At 40.5% G+C, this 25,589-nt stretch overlaps 1 long non-coding RNA gene across 6 annotated transcripts in view; it reads left to right on the top strand.

Moving 5' to 3' along the window:
• The window catches only part of LOC147360689 (uncharacterized), a 31,693-nt gene extending 12,739 nt beyond the window's left edge, over positions 1-18,954 (top strand). For 2 of the 6 annotated variants that reach the window (XR_015139355.1, XR_015139353.1), the window contains 5 exons: positions 2,567-3,103; positions 11,662-11,727; positions 15,608-15,679; positions 15,920-16,146; positions 16,415-18,954. This is a non-coding gene — a long non-coding RNA (uncharacterized LOC147360689). The remainder of the gene's footprint in view (positions 1-2,566; positions 3,104-11,661; positions 11,728-15,607; positions 15,680-15,919; positions 16,147-16,414) is intronic. The other 4 variants (XR_015139354.1, XR_015139357.1, XR_015139356.1 and 1 more) reach the window with 4 other exon arrangements.
• The last annotated feature ends 6,635 nt before the right edge of the window (positions 18,955-25,589 follow it).

Raw genomic sequence — 25,589 nt, 5'->3', positions numbered from 1 at the left:
TACTATTGGTTGCCTCTAGTGTGTTTTTAATCTCAGTTATTGTGTTGTTCATTGCTAATTGTCTATATCTTTAATTCTTCTAGGTCCTCGTCAAACATTTCTTGCATCTCCTTGATCCATGCCTCCAGTCTATTTATCTGTGCCTCCATTTTATTTCCAAGATTTTGGATCATGTTTGCTATCATTACTCTGAATTGTTTTTCAGGTAGACTACTTATTTCCTCTTCATTTATTTGGTCTTATGGGTTTTTACCATGTTTATTCATCTGGTGCATGTTTTTCTTTTCATTTGTTTAATTTACTGTGTTTGGAATCTCCTTTCTGCAGGCTGCAGGGTCGTAGGTCCTCCTACTTGTGGAGGGTGGGGTTAGACCTTGTGAAGCTTTACTGGTTGGGAGGACTTGTGCCTGTGCTCTGGTGGATGGAGTTGGATCTTGTCTCTCTGAAGGGCAGTGTTATGTCTAGTAGTGTGTCTTGGGGTGACTATGGGTTTGGTATGGCTTTGGGCAGCCTTTCTGATAATGGGCAGGGCTGTGTTTCTGTTTTGCTAATGATTTGGCATGAGGCATCCAGCACTGGAGCTTTCTAGCCTTTAGGTGGGGCTTGGTCTTAGTGTTGAGATGGAGGCATTTGGGAGAGCTTTCGTCAATTAATGTTCCATGAGGTCGGGAGTTCGTGGTTCAAAGTCCTTGATTCAGATTTCCCACCTCAGAGATTCAAGCCTGACTCCCTCCTGAGGCACCAAAACCTCACAGGCCTCAAAGCACAGAAGACAGAACCCCAAAACTAATGGTGAAAGCAACACCTCAATAGCCAGAGCACCCAAAGAACCCCGCACATGAGTTTTATGTGGATCTATATACTCCTTTCCAATGGTCAGGGACTCCTGCCAGCTCTCAAATGGTGTTTTGTGAGATCTTCTGCATCAGAACATGTATTCCTGATGCAAGCATGGAGAAAGAAGTACTCCACATGCACCTATTCCTCTGCCATCTTGTTGTCCATCCTGACTACTTGGTTTGTGTTGCAAAAGCTCCTGTTTATCCTGGCTCCTCACTAACTTCTTTGGAAAATGTCCCTCAGAGTTACTTGAGAGGCGTCTCTCAGGCTTCAGTCCTCAGTGTGTTTGCTGAATAAAACAAAATTCTCAGCTTTTCTTCTTTTTTTAAAGTGTTTTCACATAACTTTTTAAAAATTTGAGTTATGCTTTCTGGAGGACCCAGACTGAAGATATAATTGGTTCCAAATAAGGTCCACCCTTAGCATTTGACTGATCTGTCCTTTAGCTCTTTAATTTACAGCTTCCATGCCCTTCCACTTCTTTTCTCTTGCACTTATTTGGTTATTATAATAAACCATATTCTTGTTCTGATGAGTTTTCCACATTCTAGATTTTGCTGACTTCTCTTACTATGGTGTTGTATATCATTTTCCTCTATTCCCTATATTTCCTACACTGGTAGTTAGATCTATAATCTCTATCATATTCAGAGACTATTATATCAAGCAATGCAAATATAGAGTATTTCCATCATCCAGAAGGCTATATTAGACAGAACTTGCCTAGAGCTATTAATTCACTTTAATTTTAATATTTACAATGTCTAGTATTTCATTCTATCATTCTTTATGTATTTGTTAACTGTGATTGTTCTGTAAAGAATAACATTTCCCCATGAACTATTTACTTATTGTGAGGTATAGTTTGTACAGTAAAAGTATGATAAGCACAAAGTGCTTATGTGCCTTCATTTACCAATAATCAGAACAATGAAATAATTCCCTGGCATCCTCTGAAGTTGATCAAACTATTTTGTAGTTCTTATTGTTTTGAATATTGTGGTATATGACTTATCTCATGTCTTTCAGTTCATTGTAATCACTCTTCTTTCTAATTCTCAAATTGTCGCATATAGTAGGTTGGTTTCTACAGTAGGATTTAAAATCCTCACCCCACCCCAGGTGCCAAGCATGGCTTGTGAGTTTTTAGTTCCCTGACAAGGGATTGAATCCAGACCACAGCAGTGAAAATCCCCACCACTGTACCACCAGGGAATTCCCCAAAGTTTTCTCATTTCTAATACAAGATATTTCAGGCTCTTCTTGTACATTTTATGCCTTAGACATGGGATTAGACATTTTTTTCAAATAATCCTGGTTCATTTTAGAGAAAAACAGTATTTATAGATCACAATCCAGATACTAGCGGTACTCATTCCTAGAGACATGGCAGCTTTTGTTTTTTTAGCATACAAAGATAGAAATTTTTGTTTGTTTAAAGAAAACACATCTTAAGTTCATGGTAATTTCCAAATTCAAACTTAAGACTACAAGATTTTACTTTACTTTGAGTCGATGTTTGTAGCTCTTTTTTCCTGAGCTGAGAATCTTGGTTCCTAATGTTCTCAACACAAGTACCCGTTTCCTTTGTCCTATAAACTATATTAATCTGATTAAGCTGTGTCCATAATGTACTGATTGTTAAATATCTTGACTATCATCCTTACCTTATGACTTTCAAATTCTGTGAGTTAATTGTTCTTTCCCTGAATTTTCTCATTTACAGTGAATTGCTATCATCCTGCTGCTGCTGCTAAGTCACTTCAGTCGTGTCCGACTCTGTGCGACCCCATAGACGGCAGCCACCAGGCTCCCCCGTCCCTGGGATTCTCCAGGCAAGAACACTGGAGTGGGTTGCCATTTTCTTCTCCAATGCATGAAAGTGAAAAGTGAAAGTGAACTCGCTCAGTCATGTCCAACTCTTAGCGACCCCGTGGACTGCAGCCTACCAGGCTCCTCCGTTCATGGGATTTTCCAGGCAAGAGTACTGGAGTGGGGTGCCATTATCTTCTCTGGCTATCCTCCAACCACCCATGATTTAGTACACCTATCAGCCAAGGAACTTAGCCTCCCCTTCTATAGCAGTAGAAAAGAATCCCAGGCCATGAGAGAGTTAACACCCCATGTGTAAACTTTGACCAGTGTAAGATAAGAGGCGAGAACAAGCAAATAATCTTTCTTTTTTATCCCTCAGTGGAACATTCCAATACATGGCAGGTTTGCATAACTTTTAAAGAAGACTTGTGTGTAACTAAGCAACCAGGTATGTTTTCTTGAAGCTTTGGTGGGTTCAATAATAAAGCAGCTTGCATTTACTTTCTTTCCTTCCCTGTATGTCTATGTTCTGTTGCTCTGGGATTGTACCTCATTGTACCTTACCATAGTACCTAAGACTCTATTATGAAATCTTTGCTTCTTGCTCTGTTCCCTAGGGAATTCAAGCAAAGACAATTTCCCAGGATCTTTTCCTTTAGAATAGAGAAGGGTAATTCTGGTGAATTAATATGCATCACAGCTGAGTCTTATGATCAGGCAAGTATGGATGACAATACCTTAAAGCATCCTCAGGTTTCAGATCTTGTGTCAACAGGAAATGGCCTGCTAAAGCTGTACAGAATTCAGAAGGGGATCCATGCCAGAAACTTTTATTGTTGAATTTATTTATTTATTTATACATTCATTCAGCAAATATGTATTGTATATATATTTCATGCGGACAAAATTCTAGATAAGGAATATACATTGGTGAATTAAAGAAAAAGCTTCTTCTCCTCAGAAAGCTGGATTCTAAGACTTGACATCATAGAGATGAACACAGAAATCTCAGCCACAATATTGGGCCATGTGGGCACACAGGAAATGTTGAAACCACTAGTAATAGCAGATACCATAATGAAGTTGGAAATGAAAGGCATTTATGGCAGCTCACAAGTATCATGCCAGAAACTTTTAGATATGGCCATGGAGGACAATGAACAAGACGATCAGCACAGGAGAAGCCAGGAGGCATTAAGGTGGAACTGACCAAAAAACATTGTCAGCTGCCAAAGCAAAGAGCACTTGCATCAACTGTAAATAGTATTAATAGTAAAGAATCTGCCTTCCAATGCAGGATTCAGTCCTTCACAGGATTCAATCCCTGGATCAGGAAAATCCCCTGGAGGAGGAAATGGCAACTCACTCCAGTATTCATGCCTGGGAAATCCCATGGATAGAGGAGCCTGGCGAGCCACAGTCTATAGGGTCGCAAAAAGTCAAACATGACTAAGTGACTGGGCGTGCACAGAACACACCCGCACAAACACACAGTTTATTTGGGGGGTAAAGGGGAATACTGGTAGAAGAGTAATGAAGTGACACAGGAAAAGTAAGACAACAAATATAGGGTGTATAATCAAACCAGTTACCACTGTGTATAATTAGATCGTAATCCCATGGGAAACTCTGGGAGCCACTGCAGAACATGCCCCACGGTGTTATTCCACTACAAAGAGTGAGGGAGCTGAAGTGTTCATGTATCAACTCCTGTCGTTCATTGGTTGAGAGCAGCTCTCAGGGAGGGAAAAACATTAATTCCTCTGTTCTTCTGGCCTACTGTGTAGGTGACGAAATAGTGAATAATGAGAGAAAGCCCTTATTCAGAGAAGCACACATACTGGCTGCTGGAAAACATGCTAATATGCACTGAAGTGGTGAGGACAAGGGGCTTTGGTTAAGGCAATAACAGCATTTGCTGCAAGAAGTGAAAGAGTTTCTCTTCAGTTGTGATCTAACTGCATCATCTTAAATAGGGGCATTTTAAAAGTTGCAGGCATGGGTGTGTGAGTGCTGAAGGGAACTACAGACAATATCTGACTCTGCTTTTTAGAATCCACCATCTCCCATTTCTTATGATTCTGATGGGGCTGTCACTCAAAAGGCGTATCTTCCCTATGACAAGGTGTACAAGTGACCCAAGCTGACCAACCATGTTAAATTATTGTAGTAGACACTGTTGGCACCCCAGTTAGATTCCCTTTACTGGTCATTCTCTAGTTCAGGTGAGTGTTCCTGATAGCTGCACTTTTCTTCAGAGAATTTCCCTCAGCAGAAAAGGGTAATCTGCATTCACCTATTCCTATTCCACTTCTAAACATACGGAGACACAAAAAACAGATCACTTGCCTCACATGGGAAGTGGGGAGAGACAATTCTGAGGAACAGTTTAGGCTTCAGTGCTCCCTCAAGAGATCAGGTTGGACGGCAGCTGGACCCTCATCTTTGCCTGGTCTCTTCCCTGGTCCCGTTCTGTTTCCCTCACCTGCTTATAGAGCTTTTCCTGAGAGTACTCTCCAGTCAATCAGATGCAACTGAATCCCTGGCTCATGCTCTGCTCCTAGGATACTCAAACCAAAACCATTCAGTGAGATACAATGATGGATTGGCCCAGGGGAAGACACAAGACCCTGGCATAACTAGAGCCTTTGGACACATTGATATGGACTCTGGGAAACCTGTCTTTAAAGTTATGAGCTACATGTTCTTAAGAACATTGTGGTAGGTGTATGTTGACTCCCTAAAATATATTTCACTCTTCCTCTGATAACAGCATGTTGATTTTAGAAGAAGAGGAAAGAAACTATTAATACTTCTTTCTCTTATTCTTGTCTCCTCTATTTTGAGAGGAGGTAACTTCTTCTTGAGTCTATAAGTGGGCATATGACCCAGACTGACCTTCCCAAGGCCACAGAGGTTGTTTGGCATGGTCATGTGACCCAGTCAGAGCCATTGAAATATGGTGATTGGTAAGAGAGAGAGAGAAAAAAAAACAAAAAAACTTCTTTTCCCCCCTGGGACTAACAGCATCAAGAATGAGCGGAACCTAGGGCTACTGGAGGCCATCATGAGGAACCTGAATATAAAGCCAGAACAGCAGAAGGCAGGATACTGTGGAGGGGGTGAAATGAGTCCTAGCTGTTGTTGTCGGAGCTCTTGGTTCAAGTTCCACTCAGTCTTATTGTAGATTACACTTCTTTGATTACATAGGCTGAGTTCCCTTCTTTGTTTAAACCAATTTGGGTTGGATTTTATAATACTTACAAGCGAAATGATTCTGACAAATACAATGATAGCAAGCCTGCAGCTGCAGGAAAATATATTGCTGCCAGGTAAAGAGACCCTTGGTGACAATGAAACCTACTCATAAGAAAGAATTAGAACTAAGAGATGGAGAGAGGTATTGCTATGGGCAATATCTAAGCAACAGAATCCTGTCATTCCTGAAGTATATTGCTCCTTTGGGTTCTCAATTATATTAACACAAAAATTTCCCCTTTTTTTCCTTAAAGGAGTAGGAATTAAGATTTATCACTTTCAAAGGAAAGGATTCTCACATAATACCCTTTTCTCACTTTTCCTTTGTGCCACTTTATTTTTTTTTTATGGAGTTGAAGGCTTTCTGTTTATATTCTGGCCTTGATCTTTTGTCATGGTTTGCTATACATAATTTATTCTACCACTTATCTTTTACTTTGTTTATGCTATTTCTCATTGCTGAGAAGATCATAGTTTTATTGGATTTAAATCAACAAGCTTCACTTTTATCGTCTTTGGATTATTGGACATGGTTTCTTGGTTGAAAGTGATGGAAACCCAACTCAATCTAGTTCTGATAAAAAGACAATTTATTGGCTAACAAAACTGAGAATTCTAGAGCTATTTGGTCCTAAGTCACAACTAGAATCATAACTCCAACCATGTCATTAGGACCATTTCTCTCTCAATCTATTCAATTCCCTGGGCTTCTTTCCCCTTGAAGCTTCCTACATCTTTTTGGAAATGTGGCCCATATTATTACATTTCATGGTTCCAAAGGAATAGAGAAAGACTGTCCTGATGGATTGGGCATAGGCATCCCATGAGAACCTGCTAGCTATTATGGGCACTCTGGCCAATATGTATTGTAACTCTATTTCTCTGTCTGGTGACTGGTTCAGCCATTTCAAGCTACTCAGAACGTGAGTCAACCATGCGGGTTGAAAGAGTTTGGTTTTGGAACAACTGGAGGAAGGGAAAACCTAATAAGCTTATGATAGCTACTGTGCTTAGCTCCATTTTTGTGTCTTGTTTATGAAAACTTTCCTTTTCCCAAATTATATTTTTCATATTTTATATACAGATACATGTGTATGTTTATATACTTTAAATCTGCTCATACTTTTTTACTTTTAAAAATTGTTTTTTTTTCCAGATCTGTATTCCATCTAGAAAGTATTTTTATTTATGGCATGACATAGATATATAACTTAATTTTTCCCCATATGTTAAACCTATTGTCTTAAAACCATATGTTGAACAGTATACCCTTTCCCCATAATTTGTAATAAATGCTGCGTTCATTACAAACTAGATTCTACATTTATGTAGGTCTGTTATTTGATTATGCATTGCTCCACTGATCGGGTTTTCTATCCCTGTAGTCTTTCACTTGCCTCTAAAGTTCTGGCAGGCATATCTGGGGCTCTGATTCTCTTTGATTTCATCTCTGTTTATCTAATTCTATACAGCAATGAAATTAAAAGACGCTTGCTCCTTAGAAGAAAAGTTATGACCTACCTAGACAGCATATTCAGAGAAGGCAGTGGCACCCCACTCCAGTACTCTTGCCTGGAAAATCCCATGGACAGAGGAGCCTGATAGGCTGCAGTCCGTGGGGTCGTGAAGAGTCAGATACGACTGAGCGACTTCACTTTCACTTTTCACTTTCATGCATTAGAGAAGGAAATGGCAACCCACTCCAGTATTCTTGCCTAGAGAATCCCAGGGACAGGGGAGCCTGGTGGGCTGCCGTCTATGGGGTCGCACAGAGTCAGACACGACTGAAGCGACTTAGCAGTAGCAGCAGCAGCAGCAGACAGCATATTAAAAAGCAGAGATGTTACTTTGCCAACAAAGGTCCATCTAGTCAAAGATATGGTTTTTCCAGTAGTCATGTATGAATGTGAGAGTTGAACTATAAAGAAAGCTGAGTACCAAAGAACTGATGCTTTTGAACTGTGGTGCTGGAGAAGTCTCTTGAGAGTCCCTTGGACAGCAAGGAGATGCAACCAATCCATCCTAAAGGAAATCAGTCCTGAATATTCATTGGAAGGACTAATGCTGACGCTGAAATTCTAAAACTTTGGCCACCTGATGTGAAGAACTGACTCATTTGAAAAGACCCTGATGTTGAGAAAGATTGAAGGCAGGAGAAGAAGGGGACAACAGAGAATAAGATGGTTGGATGGCATCACCAACTCAATGGACATGAGTCTGAGTAATCTTCGGGAGTTGGTGATGGACAGGGAAGCCTGGCGTGCTGCAGTCCATGGGGTCACAAAGAGTCTGACATGACTGAGTGACTGAACTGAACTGAATGGAATCTGATTCTTTCAATTTTTCTTTATTCAACAGTTTAAATTTTCATTTAAAGAATCCCCTGTCTACTGGTTAAGACTCTGATGCTTTCATTGCAGAGGGCATTGGTTCAGCCTCTGGATGGGGAACTGAAAAACAAAAAGGAAAAAGAAAGAGAAAGAAAGAAAAAACAGACAAACCACTGGCCCACTGACTTATTTTGTCTGTTTTGTCAGTTTCTGAGAGAAGTACGTTAAAATGGCTTACCTTGATTATGGCCATATCTACTTCTAGTTCTGTCAATCTAGCTTTTAATATTAAGTACTATGTTATTAGGTGTCTATAAACTTATAATTATTATATCTTCCTGGCAAATTGAACATTTTGCCATTATGAAAAAAAATCTCCATTTCTAGAAATCCTGTTTGCCTTAAAGTCTATTTTGTCTGATATGAATATAGCTACCTTAGCTTTCTTTTGGTTAACATTTGTATGGTATGTGTTTTCCATCCTTTTTTTATTCAACTTTTCTCAGTTCTTTCCTTGTTTTCTTGACCTTTCTCTGTGAAGAATACTGACTAAATATTTTGTCCCTTAATTTGTCTGATGTTTTCCTCATGACTTGACAGTGGTTATAGGATTTGAGGATGAAAAACACAAAGGTAAAGTGACCTTCTTATCACATCATGTTGTTGTTGTTCAGTCGCTAAGTCGAATCCGGCTCTTTGCGACCTCATGGACTACAGCACGCCAAGCTCCTCTGTCCTTCACTATCTCCCAGAGTTTGCCCAAATCCCTGTCCATTGAGTCCCTGATGCTATCTGACCATCTCATCCTCTGCCACCCTCTTTTTCTTTTGCCTTCAACCTTTCATAACATCAGGGTCTTTTCCAACCAGTTGGCTCTTAGCATCAGGTGGTCATAGTATTGGAGCTTCGTCTTCAGCAACAGTGTTTCCAATGACTATTCAGAGTTGATTTCCTCCAGGATTGACTGGTTTGATCTCCTTGACATCCAAGGGACTCTCAAGAGCCTTTTCCAGCACCACAATTTGAAAGCATCTTTTTTTTGTCGCTCGGCCTTAGTCCAACTCTCATACTCATACATGACTACTGGAAAAACCATAGCCTTGACTATATGGATCTTAGTCAGCAAAGTGATGTCTCTGCTTTTTAATACACTCACTAGACTTTCCTTCCAAGGAGCAAACGTCTTTTACTTTCACGGCTGCAGTCATCATCCACAGTGATTTTGGAGCCCAGGAAAATAAAACATGTCACTGTTTCCACTTTTTCCCCTTCTATTTGTCATGAAGTGATGGGACCAGATGCCATGATCTTAGTTTTTTAAATGCTGAGTTTCAAGCCAATTTTTTCACTCTCCTCTTTCACCCTCATCAAGAAGCTCTTCAGTTCCTCTTCACTTTCTGCCATTAGAGTGATATCATCTGCATATCTGAAATTGTTAATATTTCCACTGGCAATCAACTTATTACTGATGATAAAACTTTGATCACTTAGTTAAGGTGGTGTTCTCCATTGTAAAATTATTATTTTTCTCCTTTCGTATTCTATTATTTGAAAGTAAGTCACCAAGTTCAACCCATACTCACAAAGGACAGTGAAAGGAATTAAACTCTCTTTCTGCAAAGGGGGAAGGATGTCTGCATATACTATTTGACATTATTCCATAAAGGAGATTTGTCTCATCTCTCCCAGTTGTTTGGTTATTCAATCATTTTGTTGTTTTAAGTATAGACTCAAGTATATTTATTTTATATATTGTGCTGTAATTCAATACCACATTATTTTGTTTCCCAATTTGTTTTAGCTTTGGCCATTAGGAGATCCTCCGAGTTGGCTCTAGTATCCCTTTGACTTGCACCATCTATTTTCGTTGTTGTAGTTTCTGAGCAATTCCTTCATTTCTGGTTCTATAAAATGCTGTAGGCTCATTTTGTATTTTCCTTGCCCCAGAGCTAAATTCAGTCATTTCTCCAAGGAGTTTCTTTAGATTGGAGAATGGTATTAGAAACCAAGATCTCAGCATTGGGTGTATTTGTTTCTATTGTAGAGTCACTGCTCCCAGGATTTCTTAGTAGGAAGAGGAAATATATATGTGTATACCTACCAATGTAGATACACATGTATTTCTAAAGGTATTCCTGTATCTATTCATCTGTATATATGTTAAACTAAACATGAGTTCACGTCAAGGCTGTATATCGTCACCCTGCTTATTTAACTTCTATGCAAAGTACATCATGAGAAACGCTGGACTGGAAGAAGCACAAGCTGGAATCAAGATTTCCAGGAGAAATATCAATCACCTCAGATATGTAGATGACACCACCCTTATGGCAGAAAGTGAAGAGGAACTAAAAAGCCTCTTGATGAAAGTGAAAGAGGAGAGTGAAAAAGTTGGCTTAAAGCTCAACATTCAGAAAACGAAGATCATGGCATCTGGTCCCATCACTTCATGGCAAATAGATGGGGAAACAGTGGAAACAGTGTCAGACTTTATTTTTTGGGGCTCCAAAATCACTGCAGAGGTGATTGCAGCCATGAAATTAAAAGACGCTTACTCCTTGGAAGGAAAGTTATGACCAACCTAGATAGCATATTCAAAAGCAGAGACATTACTTTGCCAACTAAGGTCCGTCTAGTCAAGGCTATGGTTTTTCCAGTAGTCATGTATGGATGTGAAAGTTGGACTGTGAAGAAAGCTGAGCACCGAAGAATTGATGCTTTTGAACTGTGGTGTTGGAGAAGACTCTTGAGAGTCCCTTCGACTGCAAGGAGATCCAACCAGTCCATTCTAAAGGAGATCAGCCCTGGGTGTTCTTTGGAAGGAATGATGCTAAAGCTGAAACTCCAGTACTTTGGCCACCTCATGTGAAGAGTTGACTTATTGGAAAAGACCCTGATCCTGGGAGGGCTTGGGGGCAGGAGGAGAAGGGGACGACAGAGGGTGAGATGGCTGGATGGCATCACCAACTCGATGGACCTGAGTCTGAGTGAACTTCAGGAGTTGGTGATGGACAGGGAGGCCTGGTGTGCTGCAATTCATGGGGTCGCAAAGAGTCGGACACGACTGAGTGACTGAACTGAACTGAAACATGAGTTCATATTAGTTGCCAGTGGGTATATTTTTAAATTCATTCATTGTGTAGGAATCCTGATAAGACCTTTCCAACCAGAAGCTTCAGTTTTGAGAATCAGATTATTTCCTTGAGAAGTTCCTCTTACCATTTTTTCATTTCTCTCTCTCTCTCTGTTTCTCAGTTTCTGTCCTTTTGTCTCCCCCTTCTCTGTGTGTGTGTGTATATCTCACTATCTTTGCCTCTGTCTCCCTCTGTCTAAATTTAGCTGGTATTTCAAGGATGTGCTGGTAAGATGCCTATTTGTTTATATATCTACTCCCTGCCTGCCCTTCTTGTGCTTTCAGGAGACTGGCCCTCATAGCTTCTCAGGCTCCCCTGGTCTGTGGGAGGCAGTGGCAGGAGACTGCAAGGTGGGAAGAATTTCTTCAAGTTCCTTTTTTCAGTTTGTTTAAGTCTCTGATTTCCATGTTAGTAGCTTTCCATGTTAGGGGACCTATGACCATCTGTTCATATACCTGTGAACTAAAGCTTTGTGTTTGTGAATGAAATTTATTGATTGTGGCTTCATTGTAACAGATAGGCAGGACCCGGGAAGTCTCATATGGGGACTCCCCCAAATTTTTGTAAGTATTTTTCTCTGGGTTGGCCAATTTCTCTAGAGAAGGCTCCTTCTGTGAAGCTGCCTGGTAGGGAGTAGTGTGTGTCAGCAGAAGAGAAAGAGTGGGTGGTGGTAGAATCTATGTGGCTCAGAGCAGGGGATGGTGCCAAGGTCTCCATTCAGAGTTCAGACTTCATTCAGGTCCCCCCTTAGTCCTTCAGCAGCCTCACCCTCAGTCGTGAGATCCCAAACTAAGAGTTTTGGGATCCAACCTTTCCAGATGACAAATTCCAGTTTTCTGTACTGATACACAAGGACCAATATTTTCAGCTATGTTCCCCATTCCACCATGAGCTGTGGTATTTCCACTGAGCATTTCTGGAGTACTGAAGCACAAATTGGCTTCCTCTTGTTGGTTCATCCCCATTTATTTCACAAAAGTGAGAAAACTGAAAGCAATGTTAAAGCAAAATTCTGAAACTAGATTGTGAGCATTTATCAAAATTTTATTTAATTTCTTAAAGAAAAAACCAGCAGGTAGAAAGAAATAAAAAGGCTAGTTTGCCAGTGCTTGAAAACGGAAGTGTGTGTGTGTACAAATAAACATAGAATTAGAGTTGACTCCTGGTGGCTCAGAGGTTAAAGCGTCTGCCTGCAACGCAGGAGACCTGGGTTCGATCCCTGGGTTGGGAAGATCCCCTGGAGAAGGAAATGGCAACCCACTCCAGCATTCTTGCCTGGAGAATCCCATGGACAGGAGAAGCCTGGTGGGCCATAGTCCATGGTGTCGCAAAGAGTCGGACACAACTGAGCGATTTCACTTTCACTTTTAGAGTTAATAAAAGGAATTCTAGAGACAATTTGCTAGATAAGATTGAAAACTGGTTAACTTTCTGCTGCTGCTAAGTCACTTCAGTCTTGTCAGAGTCTGTGACCCCGTAGACAGCAGCCCACCAGGCTCCCCTGTCCCTGGGGTTCTCCAGGCAAGAACACTGGAGTGGGTTGCCATTTCTTTCTCCGATGCATGAAAGTGAAAAGTGAAAGTGAAGTCGCTCAGTCGTGTCCGACTCTTCACAACCCCATGGACTGCAGCCTACCAGGCTCCTCTGTCCATGGAAATTTCCAGGCAAGAGTACTGGAGTGGGTTGCCATTGCCTTCACGGGTTAACTTTCTATATGGCCTTAATATCCTTGTATTTAACTTCACACCTAGGCTATAAAATCATAGAGCTTGTTGGTTTCTAAAGTTGAACTATAGGGACTTTCCTGGTGGCCCACATTCCCAATGCAGGGGGCCCAGGTTTGTTCCCTGCTCAGAGAACTGGATCCCACATGCCCCAACTAAGAGTTCACATGCCACACCTGAAGATCCCAAGTGCCACAACTAAGACATGGCACAGCCAAATAAATATATAAATAAAAACAGGTATTTTAAAATAAATAAACTGTAACTATGCTGCTGCTGCTGCTGCTGCTAAGTCGCTTCAGTAGTGTCTGACTCTGTGCAACCCCATAGACTGCAGCCTACCAGGCTCCCCCATCTCTGGAATTCTCCAGGCAAGAACACTGGAGTGGGTTGCCATTTCCTTCTCCAATGCATGAAAGTGAAAAGTGAAAGGGAAGTCGCTCAGTCGTGTCCGACTTTTCACAACCCCACGGACTGCAGCCTACCACGCTCTTCCATCCATGGGAATTTCCAGGCAAGAGTACTAGAGTGGGTTGCCATTGCCTTCGCTGGTTAACTTTCTATATGGCCTTAAAATCCTTGTGTTTAACTCCGCACCCAGGCTATAAAACCATAGAGCTTGTTGGTTTCTAAAGTTGAACTATTGGGACTTCCCTGGTGGCCCGCGTTCCCAGTGCAGGGGGCCCGGGTTTGTTTCCTGCTCAGGGAACTGGATCCCACATGCCCCAACTAAGAGTTCACATGCCACACCTGAAGATCCCAAGTGCCACAACTAAGACATGGCACAGCCAAATAAATATATAAATAAAAATAGGTATTTTAAAGTAAATAAACTAACTATAGTGGACCATAAAACTGTTTGTCCCTTCAGTAGCTGTGAGTCAATTCGATATCTTGTGCCGATGGATTAACATTCCTCAGGACTCTAGTTTCAGGTTTTGTTCAAACTGGATTTGAAAAGGTGTTTCGAGGTATCAGAAATAGGTCAATCATAATTTTTCCTTTTTTCCAAGTATGGAGTCATTTTCTCTTTCTCTCCTATGCCTGGTAAAAAACATGTAAAATACCATGACAACATTAACCTGTTCTTGCCCTCAATGACTACTCTTTTTTCCTTGTGGGTTTTTCTCTTTTCTTCTGATTTGCTATTATTTTAGTGGGATTGGGGGAGGAAGTAGGTATTAACAGGTGAGCTCAATTTCTCTTTTTTTAACTACACATTTCTTCCTTATCTCTATCTTCCAGGCATTTCTTAAAATTCTGGCCTGTTGGTTTTTCAGTTTCCTGATACCTCTATAAAATTATTAGTTTCTCTTTTTCATGTTTTTTTTTTCTAGCTTTCATTGGGACTTTTCAGCAAGGATGACAGTGTATTTTCAAACATTCTATATGCCATCCTGATCTAGGCTTTTTCCTGATTATATCAATGTTTGGTTCCAAATATCATCCCCACTTTTTGGGGATAGAAGCAAATGGTTCCCATGATTCAGAAAAGCATTACTGTAAGGAAACAGTAATGATCTTGTCTCTCAGCCTCTCTACTTCTTACTCATCCCTCTTCACCCATGGAAGACAGAGTTGTCTTTGCTGGTGTTCTGGCCTTCCATGCCTCAGAGGAGCAGCCTTTTCACATTTTAGGAGTATTGCCTTGTGTAGGGAGAGGGGAATTACTGCTAACAAAATCCCCTCCAATGATCATCTGGAAGGGCTTCTTCTCAGCTTTTAAAATTTTCGTGGGCATAAGTAGCACTAGGGGGAGCCAGTTATAAATGTGGAACCCCAGATTCCTCTCCTAGACAATGGAGAACTACCTTGGAATCTATATTTTGTAGACAGCCTCATGTCAAATGCCAGCCTCAAATGAATAATGCAGAATGGGTTATAATATATTGAATAAAAAAAGAATCCATCCATCTATATTGATATGAACACAATATATTTTAAGGGAGATAAGAAGGACAGTTCTTCATAAAAGAATAACAACTAGTCAATGTAGTAGGAATGATAGAAATGGGAAAATCATTTTATAAGCATTATAGTAATAATTGAGTCAGACAGGAATCATCAATGAAAGATAAAACCATTCCAATGAAAAAGTTTGGAAAAAGATATTCAAAATGTCTGAAAGTGTTTCCCTAGGGATATTTAGTAATTTCAGAGAGGAAAAGTTCCCATTACCAAAGAGAGATCTGGTAGTCACCATCTTGACCAAGGGATTAAATCATTAATGTGACAAGCTGACAAATGTGATACACTGAGATGGATACAATATCACTTAATATTTCTATAAAAAATCTGATATATTTTAATAAAAATATATAATTTTTAATATATCAGATATATTTGTAATGAAATCAGATGAAATCAAGGCCCTGTGTATTATGATATCACAGTGCTTTTAAACACAATGTCTAATTTAATGAATATGATCATTAAATAAGTAATTACATTAAATTCATGATCATTAAATAAGTAATTTGAAATTTTTGGTTCCCTTCTACCATAGCTTCCTTTATGTTCTGGAAATGACCAGGGAAGACTCTTGTGTAATCCTCTCAGAATCTTCCATTCTTCCACTGTAAGTGTTACCAGCCAGGCCTCTGTTGTATGAAAGAAATGAGCATCGTCTCTGCTTCATTTCTTATTCTTGTGAAATGTATCCAATGCCAGATTCACTCTGTGTTGAAACTGCTGAAATGTACCTTGAAGCCACTTCCTTACATGATGATCAAAAAATGAATACTTTAGACTTGCAGCATCTCACCAAGATTTTATGTGACGACCACTCAGTTTTCATTCTCTGTCCCTGTCTCCCTAGGACTGAGGAAGGACTCCATGGGCACTTGCCAGAGGAAAGTGGATTGTGATTCAGGCTTGCTCTGAGGCACAGGTTTCTTCTTCCACCTACCCCTCCCCAGTCATCCAGCTCACCCTGGAGCTCTCTCACTAGCTCACCTTACATGTTAGACTAGCATAACAAGGAATTGTTACACAGAAGGACAAAGACCTGTGGATGGAAAGGCTGCCGAAGCAGAAGAACAGAAGGTGAGAGACTCAGTGGGCAGCAGCCTCCTTTTACCCTCATTTCTCTCTGTTTCCCTTGGACTGTGATAAACAGACCTTTCTGAAAATTCCCTATTACCTTAAGTTATCAAAACTACAACCTCCCTCTTTTGTTTACGTTAATGATAGCACAATAGGCATTTGGTTCTCTATCTCAATTTTTTTCATTTAATGATGTGCTTTGAAGGTCATTGCATATCACCTGTCATCTTCACTATCATTATTCTGATTTTTTTTTTTTTTTTTTCAGGAAAGTTGCCGATCTCCATTTCATTTAGTTGTTTTTCTGAGGTTTTATCTTGTTCCTTTATCTGGGACATGACTTTCTGCTTTTTCATCCTGATTAACTTTCTGTAATGTGGGTTTTGTTTTAGCTTCTGTGAGACTATGATTCTTCTTACTGCTTCTGTCTGCCCTCTGATGGAGGAGGCTGAGGCTTGAGTAAGCTTCCTGATGGGAGGGACTGAATGGGAAAAACTAACTTGCTCTGGTGGGCAGGGCCTCAGTAAAGTTTTAATCCAATTATCTACTGATGGGTGGGGCTACACTCCCTTCCAGGTTGTTGTTTGGCCTGAGGCGACCCAGCCCTGGGGTCTGCAGGCTCTATGGCCAGGTTAAGGGCAACCACCAAGAGGGACCTTCCCGGACTACTGCTGCCAGTGCCCCTGTCCCTGTGGTGGGCCCCTGCCGACCCACACCTCCTCAAGAGACCCTCCAACACTAGCAGGTAGTTTTAGTTGAGTCTCCTGTGAGATCAGCTGCTCCTTTCTTCTGGGTCTTGATGTGTGCAAGATTTTGCTTGTGCCCTCCAAGACTGGTGTCTCTGTTTCCCCCAGTTCTGTGGAAGTCCTATAATCAAATCCCACTGACCTTCAAGATTAGGTTCTCTGGGAATTCCCTGTCCTTTTGTTAGATCCTCAGACTGGGAAACCTGACATGGGGTTCAGAACCTTCACAACAGTGGGAGAACTTCTTTGGTATTGTCATTCTCCAGTTTTGTGGGTCACCCACCTGGCTTGTATGAAATTTAAATTTATTGTGATTGTGCCCCTCCTACTGTCTCACTGTGGCTTCTCTTGTCTTTGGCCATGGGGTCTTTTTTTGATGGGTTCCTGAGTCCTCCTGTCAATGTTTGTTCAACAGCTAGTTGTAATTTTGGTGCTCTTGCAAGAGGAGATAAGCACATGACTTTCTACTCTGCCATTTTCAGTATACTTTAGATTTTTAAAATTTAAATTATTAGCTATTATCGAGAACAATATTAAATAATGGTGGTGATAATGAGTGAAATTTTAATGGGAATATTTCTAGTATTACACTGCTGGTTTTGTTTTTAGATAAAAAATTATTAATCATTTGGGAATTCCCTAGCAGTCCAGTGGTTAGGACTCAGCACTTTCACTGCCTGGGGCCAGAGTTTAATCCTTGGTCAGGAATCTAAGATCCCACAAAGATCACAGCACAGCCCCTCCCAGAAAAACTTTTTTTAGTCCTATTAAGATGAATCAATTAATATCTGCTTAATTAAGAATTTTGGGACTTCCTTGGTGATCCAGTGGTTGAGAGCACCTGCCAATGCAGAAGACATGGGTTTGATCCCTGGCCTGGGCAAATTCCAAATGCCATGGGGCAACTAAGACTGTGTGCCACAACTACTGAGCCCGTGCTCTGGAGCTCACGCTGCAACGTCTCTAGAGCCCATTCTCCACAATAAAAGAAACCACTGTAGTGAGAAGCCTGAGCACTGCAAAACTAGAGAGTAGCTCCCCCTTGCTGCAACTTGAAAAAATCCACGTGTAGCAACGAAGACCCGCGGCAGCCAAAAAAAAAAAATGAGAGAGAATTTTGTTAGGAACTGATGTGACATTTTATCAAATGCCTTTTTAACATCTATGAATATGATCAGATACTTTTTCTTCTTTGTGCTACCAGCATAATGAATTATATGAATACATTTACTAAATTTAACCATCTTTTTATTTCATAAGCTTGTTTGTAGTGTGTAATTCTTTGATTTGTGGCTGGCTAGTGGGCTGCCGTCTCTGGGGTCACACAGAGTTGGACACGACTGAAGTGACTTAGAATAGCATAGCATTTTTTTTTAAAAGATTTATTTATTTATTTGGTCATGGTGGATCTTTGTTGCTGCAAGTGGACTTTCTCTACTTGCAGTGAGGGGGCTACTCTTCCTTAGGGTATCTGGCCTTCTTATCACTGTGGCTTCTTTTGTTGTGGAGCACAGGCTGTAGGCACCCAGGCATCAGGAGTTGCAGTATGTGGGCTCAGTAGTTGTGGCTTGCTGACTCAGAGTGCATGGGCTTAGTTGCTTCTCAACTAAGGGATCTTCCTGGACCAGAGATTGAACTGCTGTTTCCTGCCTTGCAAGGTAGATTCTTAACCACTGGACCACCAGGGAAGCCTTGTGGCTGGCTATTTTAACCAATATTTTTTATTGTGATAAAATATACATAACATTTACAATTTTTTATGGTAAATTGGTACATATGAATGTACGTAATTATAGCTCAGTAGAATTAAGAACATTCATACTGTTGTACAACCACCACCATCATCCATTTCCAGGACACTTTCACTACTCCAAATGAAGTTCCATACTCAACAATTAAAAGTCTCCATTTCCTTCCCCCCAGGTTTTTGTTGAATGGCAAACAACATTCTACTTTCTATTTATAAATTTGACTCCTCAAGGTACCTCATATAAGTGGAATCATACAGTATTATCCTTTTCAGACTGACTTATTTCACTTAGTATCAGTTCAGTTCAGTTCAATCGCTCACTCGTGTCCAACTCTCTGCGACCCCATGAATCGCAGCACACCAGGCCTCCCTGTCCATCACCATCTCCTGGAGTTCACTCAAACTCACGACCATCGAGTAGATGATGCCATCCAGCCATCTCACCCTCTGTCGTCCCCTTCTCCTCCTGCCCCCAAGCCCTCCCAGCATCAGAGTCTTTTCCAATGAGTCAATTCTTCATATGAGGTGGCCAAAGTACTGGAGTTTCAGCTTTAGCATTATTCCTTCCAAAGAACACCCGGGACTGATCTCCTTTAGAATGGACTGGTTGGATCTCCTTGCAGTCGAAGGGACTCTCAAGAGTCTTCTCCAACACCACAGTTCAAAAGTATCAATTCTTCGGTGCTCAGCTTTCTTCACAGTCCAACTCTCACATCCATACATGACCACAGGAAAAACCATAGCCTTGACTAGACGGACCTTTGTTGGCAAAGTAATGTCTCTGCTTTTTAATATGCTATGTAGGTTGGTCATAACTTTCCTTCCAAGGAGTAAGCGTCTTTTAATTTCATGGCTGCAATCACCTCTGCAGTGATTTTGGAGCCCCAAAAAATAAAGTCTGACACTGTTTCCACTGTTTCCCCATCTATTTGCCATGAAGTGATGGGACTGGATGTCATGATCTTCGTTTTCTGAATGTTGAGCTTTAAGCCAACTTTTTCACTCTCCACTTTCACTTTCATCAAGAGGCTTTTTAGTTCCTCTTCACTTTCTGCCATAAGGGTGGTGTCATCTACATATCTGAGGTGATTGATATTTCTCCCAGAAATCTTGATTCCAGCTTGTGTTTCTTCCAGTCCAGCGTTTCTCATGATGTACTCTGCATAGAAGTTAAATAAGCAGGGTGACGATACACAGCCTTGACGTACTCCTTTTCCTATTTGGAACCAGTCTGTTGTTCCATGTCCAGTTCTAACTGTTGCTTCCTGACCTGCATATAGGTTTCTCAAGAGGCAGGTCAGGTGGTCTGGGATTCCCATCTCTTTCAGAATTTTCCACAGTTTCTTGTGATCCACACAGTCAAAGGCTTTGGCATAGTCAATAAAGCAGAAACAGATGCTTTTCTGGAACTCTCTTCCTTTTTCCATTATCCAGAGAATGTTGACAATTTGATCTCTGGTTCCTCTGCCTTTTCTAAAACCAGCTTGAACATCTGGAAGTTCACGGTTCATGTATTGCTGAAGCCTGGCTTGGAGAATTTTGAGCATTACCTTACTAGCGTGTGAGTTGAGTGCAATTGTGTGGTAGTTTGAGCATTCTTTGGCATTGTCTTTCTTTGGGATTGGGATGAAAACTGACCTTTCCCAGTCCTGTGGCCACTGCTGAGTTTTCCAAATTTGCTGGCATAGTATAATGCTCTCAAAATTCATCCATAGTGTAGCATGTGCCAGAATTTCCATCCTATTTAAGGCTGAATAATATTCCACTGTGTGTATAAGGACCTTTTCCTGCAGTCCAAAGTATTTATGTCATAGGTTGGGTTCTCTGGAATCAGATACTGAGATGGAATCTAGGGTGCAAGATATTTACTATGGAAAAGAATGGAATAGAAGCCAGACTGGGCAGAGGAAGAAATCAAACAATGATGCAGGCCCAGTGGAGCCTAGCCAATCTGGCAGGGAGTTTTTAAGTGAGTATTGCCTAAAGCATTCCACATTAGACCAAAATAGCCAGACCTTTACACCTCCACCTGACCAAATCATTGAACATAAGCTGTCTTGGAAAAGGCATGACCTTGGAAGGGATGTTTTTCTCCAGCTAAGACAGACCCTGAAGCTGCCAACAGCTGGAGGCTGGCTGCTAACATGGTCTCTGCAACTGGGCAGCCAGTCCTTGAAGGAGGATCTGAGCAACACATATCCATGTCCACCACAATTCATCCATCCTGGTGGAGTGCTGGTGAAGATTTGATTTGTTTCAGGGCATAAACAAAGATAATTTTTTCTCAACTTTGAACAATAGAATTTTGCTATATGTAGAGTTTTGCTATTTGTCAATAGGCTCCAAAGCGGGACATTGTCAAGAGGGAAATAATTTTCTAAATTCTTTTAGCTCCATTTGATATATATCAATAGCTATCAGATTTGAGCATATCTTCCATAGTGTGCTCTCATAAACTTAGGCCTTGGCCTGATGGTATTATGGAGAAGAAAAAAATGGAGAGGCTACAGAGAGAGTATATAGAATGCTGGGGCCCTAGTCTTTCTGTTCTAGACTTCAGCCTGGAGAAAGACAGTTCAAGAATTCATCTATGATTCAAGGGCAGGAGGAATCACTCCATTCCATATTTGGGGTTCAGGGAAGAGGCCACCATGTAGAAGAGCAATGCTTTAACCTGCTAGAACCTGGTGAAGAGCAATGTGCACAGTGGGTGCAAAGGGATACAGATTTTGGAGGGATCCTGTTATGACTCCCATGATCCTTGGGTGGAACAAATGCTAGGTGGGAGCCAGTGGGTCTGTCAGGCGGCAGTGGGGGCTGATGGGTGGACTGAAAACCATGGACAGGAACAGAGGGGACAGGACAAGGGCTCAGAGTCGTCCAAAGAGCAAGTAAAACCCAGTGAGAGGCTAAAGACACCAGACACAGCTCAAACTGAGAAAGAATGGATCTCATCAACTGTAAGTGTCAGCAGGTAGGAGATGGACACGTAAGTCCATCTCCCTTTGGTCATACAGATGTCTTCTTGGAAAATGAGATGGGTGCAAAAAGCTAAGAATTTGAACATTTCTTCTCTAAAAGAGACTTTTAGTCCATACTCTTGCTATTCAACAAACAATCCCAAATCACAATGACTTTTAACAACAAGCTTTCATTCCTTACTTATAGATCTGAGGTTTGATTGGGCTCTTAACTGGGATGAGCTGGCCTTGGCTCCAGGCCATGAGTAGGATTCAAGTTTGTTCCACAAGTCTCCTCATTTTGGGACCAGTGCCTACTGTAACATTCTCTTCTCAAGACAGCGGTAAGGATTGCAAAAGGCCAAGCCAAACCACAGTTAAAGACTCTATTCACATCACATCCATTAACATTTTACTAGCTAGGGTAACCTCATATGAAGAGTTGACTCATTGGAAAAGACTCTGATGTTGGGAGGGATTGGGGGCAGGAGGAGAAGGGGACGACAGAGGATGAGATGGCTGGATGGCATCACTGACTCGATGGATGTGAGTCTGAGTGAACTCCGGGAGTTGGTGATGGACAGGGAGGCCTGGCGTGCTGCGATTCATGGGGTCGCAAAGAGTCGGACACGACTGAGCGACTGAGCTTGGGTAAATGTTATCAGATCAGATCAGATCAGTCTCTCAGTCTGAAGCATAATGTATGTTAAGGAGGGAGTGAAGAATTGGGAACAATATTTCAATCTACTACAGGGACTAGGCATTACCTAAAAGGACCAACAAAATTATTACATTACACTAAGGTTTCTGGACAGGGCAGAAACAATTTTTCCCTCTACCTAGTAGATGGGGACTTGTCTTGAGTCAGGTTCACCAGAAGGAGAGCCTGAGATGGTGATTCTTGTGTACATAATAAAAGATGTATATCAGGGAGAGAGTGATAAATATGGTCTCACCTGGAGTCTAGTCTCAGCCTGATCCTACAGGGGAGTTCTTGAGTTAGAATTGTACCACATAATTATTCACCATGAAGGAAAAGTTGGGGTTTTTTACCCCATGTCAGTAATCTTGTCATCAGTTGTCTCTTTCTCCCCTTTGGGATAGGTATAACCTCCCACATACTTCTTTGTGAGGTAGCAGCTGTAGGCCAAAGACAATTCTCTGAAGAAGGTAGCAGTTGTGATCTGAGGTCAATAATAAGAAATATAAAAAATATAAATATGCTGATAAGAACAAGGAAGGTTAATGTAAAAATTACCTGGGTACCAATCACCCAAATGAACAAATGTTGATATCCTGTCATATTTGATTCAAATTTACTTTTAAAGAAATAAAACATTGTAGATGAAGGTGTATTCACCAAGTTTACCTTCCCAAGTCTCAGAAACAACTATCATGTTGTTCATCATACTTTTGCTGCAGTATGCATGGTAGTGCACTTACTTTAACTTACATTAACTGTGTTGTGGTAGTTAACTCTGTGTGCAACTTGCCTCGGTCACAGGGTGTCCAGGTAATTGGTTAAATAATCTTTCTGTTTGTCTGTGAGGATGTTTTGAGATTGAAATTATTGTTTGAATCAGTCTACTGAGTAAAGCATATTGACCTCCCCAAGGTGGGTGGGAATCATCCAATTTGTTGAGGGCCTGAATAGAAAAAAACGCGGAGAAAGGGAGAATTCACTCTCTCTGCCTAACTGCTTTAGTTTAAATGTCAGTCTTCTGCTCTCTGCCTGGAATTTTTATACCATTAGCATTCCTGGCTCTCAGGCTGTTGGAGTCAGACTGGAACTATACTACTGGCTTTCCTGAGACTTCAGTTTGCAGACAGCAAATTGTGGGACTTCTCAGCCTCCATAATTATAAGGAGCCAGTTCCTTATAATAATACTTACAGGGAACTTCCCTGGTGGTCCAGTGGCTAAGACTCAGCGCTCCCAAGGCAGGGGGCCCAGGTTTGATCCCTGGTCCCATATTCTGCAACTAAACGATCCCATGTGCCACAACTAAAGAACCTGCATGCAGCAACAAGATCGAAGATCCCGCATACCGCAACACAGACCCAGCACAGTCAGTAAATAAATATTAAATATATATATATATATATATGAAACTAGTTTGGTTTCTCTGGAGAAAGAAGACTATTGTAGGTGTTATATTGCAAATATTCTTTTGTAGCTTATTGAACTCTGTGTTTTTGAGATTTATGCATATTCATTTAACTGTTGTATAACATTGAATGAATATTCTACATTTGATCCGTATTTCACAATTGATCCCCTATTGATGAATAGCAAACCTCCTCTCCCAAATTCTACCATTACAAACAATGTGCCATAAACATCTATGGACTTACTTCATATGTTCCTCTATGAAAAAATTGTTTGAAAGTGGAATTGCTGGGTTATAGAGACTTGTAAGCATCTTTACTAGGTATTACCAAATTGCGGTACAAAGTGGTTATATGAATTTATACTCCCACCAGAAGCATACAAGAGGTCTCATTTTCCAACTTTTTCCCCCCAAATTAATAGGTGTAATAGTATCTCATTATTTTAATTTTCTTTTCCCTCATTAGTAATAATGTTGAGTGTATTTATATATGTTTATTGAATTTCCCCATCTTTGAAATGCCAATTCTAATTCTTTATGCATTTTCATCTTGAGTTGTTTGTCATTTTTATTGCTTTACAGAATTCTTCAATATAATCTGTCAGTAATATTCATTACAAATGTCCTCTCCCAATGTGTGGTTTACCTTTTAAAAAAAGTTTTATTGAGAAATAATTCACATACCATAAAATTCGTCCATTTAAAGTATACAATCCACTGGGCTTTAGTTATAGTTGCAAAGTTGTGTGAGCATCACTACAATCTAATTTTAGAGTATGTTCATCTTCCCCCAAAGAAATCCTGTACTTACTAGCAGTCACTCTCCATTCCCTCCTCTCCAAGCCCCTGGCAAATAGTCTACTTTCTGTCTCTATGGATTTGCTTATTTTAGATCTTTCATTAAAATGGAATCAAATAATATGTGGTCTTCTACAACTGACTTCTTTCATTTAGCATAATACTTTCAAGTGTCATTCATGTTATAACATGGATGATTAACTTGGTTATACGATATATTGTACATGTTTTGAATTTTGATTTGATCAGATGTATCAGTCTGTTTTTTAGATTTCTGATTTTTCTGTCTTACTTAAGAAATCCTCCCTTTTCTCTGAGTTATAAATATATTCTTCAATAATTTCAAGCTTCATTTTTCATATTTAAACTATCTGCAGTTTATTTTGTATATGTCACATAAATATTTAATTTTTGCACATTGGCAGTCAATTGTCCAGCACTACTTATTGAGTAATCAACTAATTCCTTCATTGTTTTGTAATGCCTCTTTTATTACACAGTAAGTTCTCATGCATGTTTAGGACTGTTTATTTCTCCCTGTGCCATTTTGATAGATTTATAGTAAATCTTAAGATGGAAAAGGCATTCAGTTTGGTAGGGCATGTCCTCTCCTTTTTCTTCTTTTTTGCAACTAATTTTGTTGTCAGTGACCATAGGGATCTGCTTTTTAAGTTCCATTAAAAATACCCTGTTAGAGTTTTGTTTGAAATTTCACTTAATTCACAGAGTAATTTGGGAAGAATCAACATTTTAATACGTATTTGAATAAACATTGGCCATGCATGCATGCATGCTAAGTTGGTTAAGTTGTATCTGACTCTGTGCAACCGCATAGACAGCAGCCCACCAGGCTCCTCTATCCCTGTGATTCTCCAGGCAAAAATACTGGAGTGGGTTGCCATTTCCCTCTCCAACATTGGCCATATTACCTCTCATTCCATCTGTTGTACTTTGTAGTCCTCCCTTTCCCCTGCTCTGAAGTAGACCTTGAAATAAGAATTTGAGTTGCAAGTACAATAGTCCCCCTTATCCTCATTTTTTTTTTCAAGGTTTAAGTTACCTGTAGTCAACCTCAGTCT

Source organism: Bos grunniens, chromosome 13 (assembly GCF_055505025.1).
Source record: "Bos grunniens cultivar Pamir isolate PY7600 chromosome 13, Bosgru_T2T1.0, whole genome shotgun sequence".
Lineage (NCBI taxonomy): Eukaryota > Metazoa > Chordata > Mammalia > Artiodactyla > Bovidae > Bos > Bos grunniens.
This window is presented reverse-complemented; position numbering and strand designations above follow the sequence as displayed.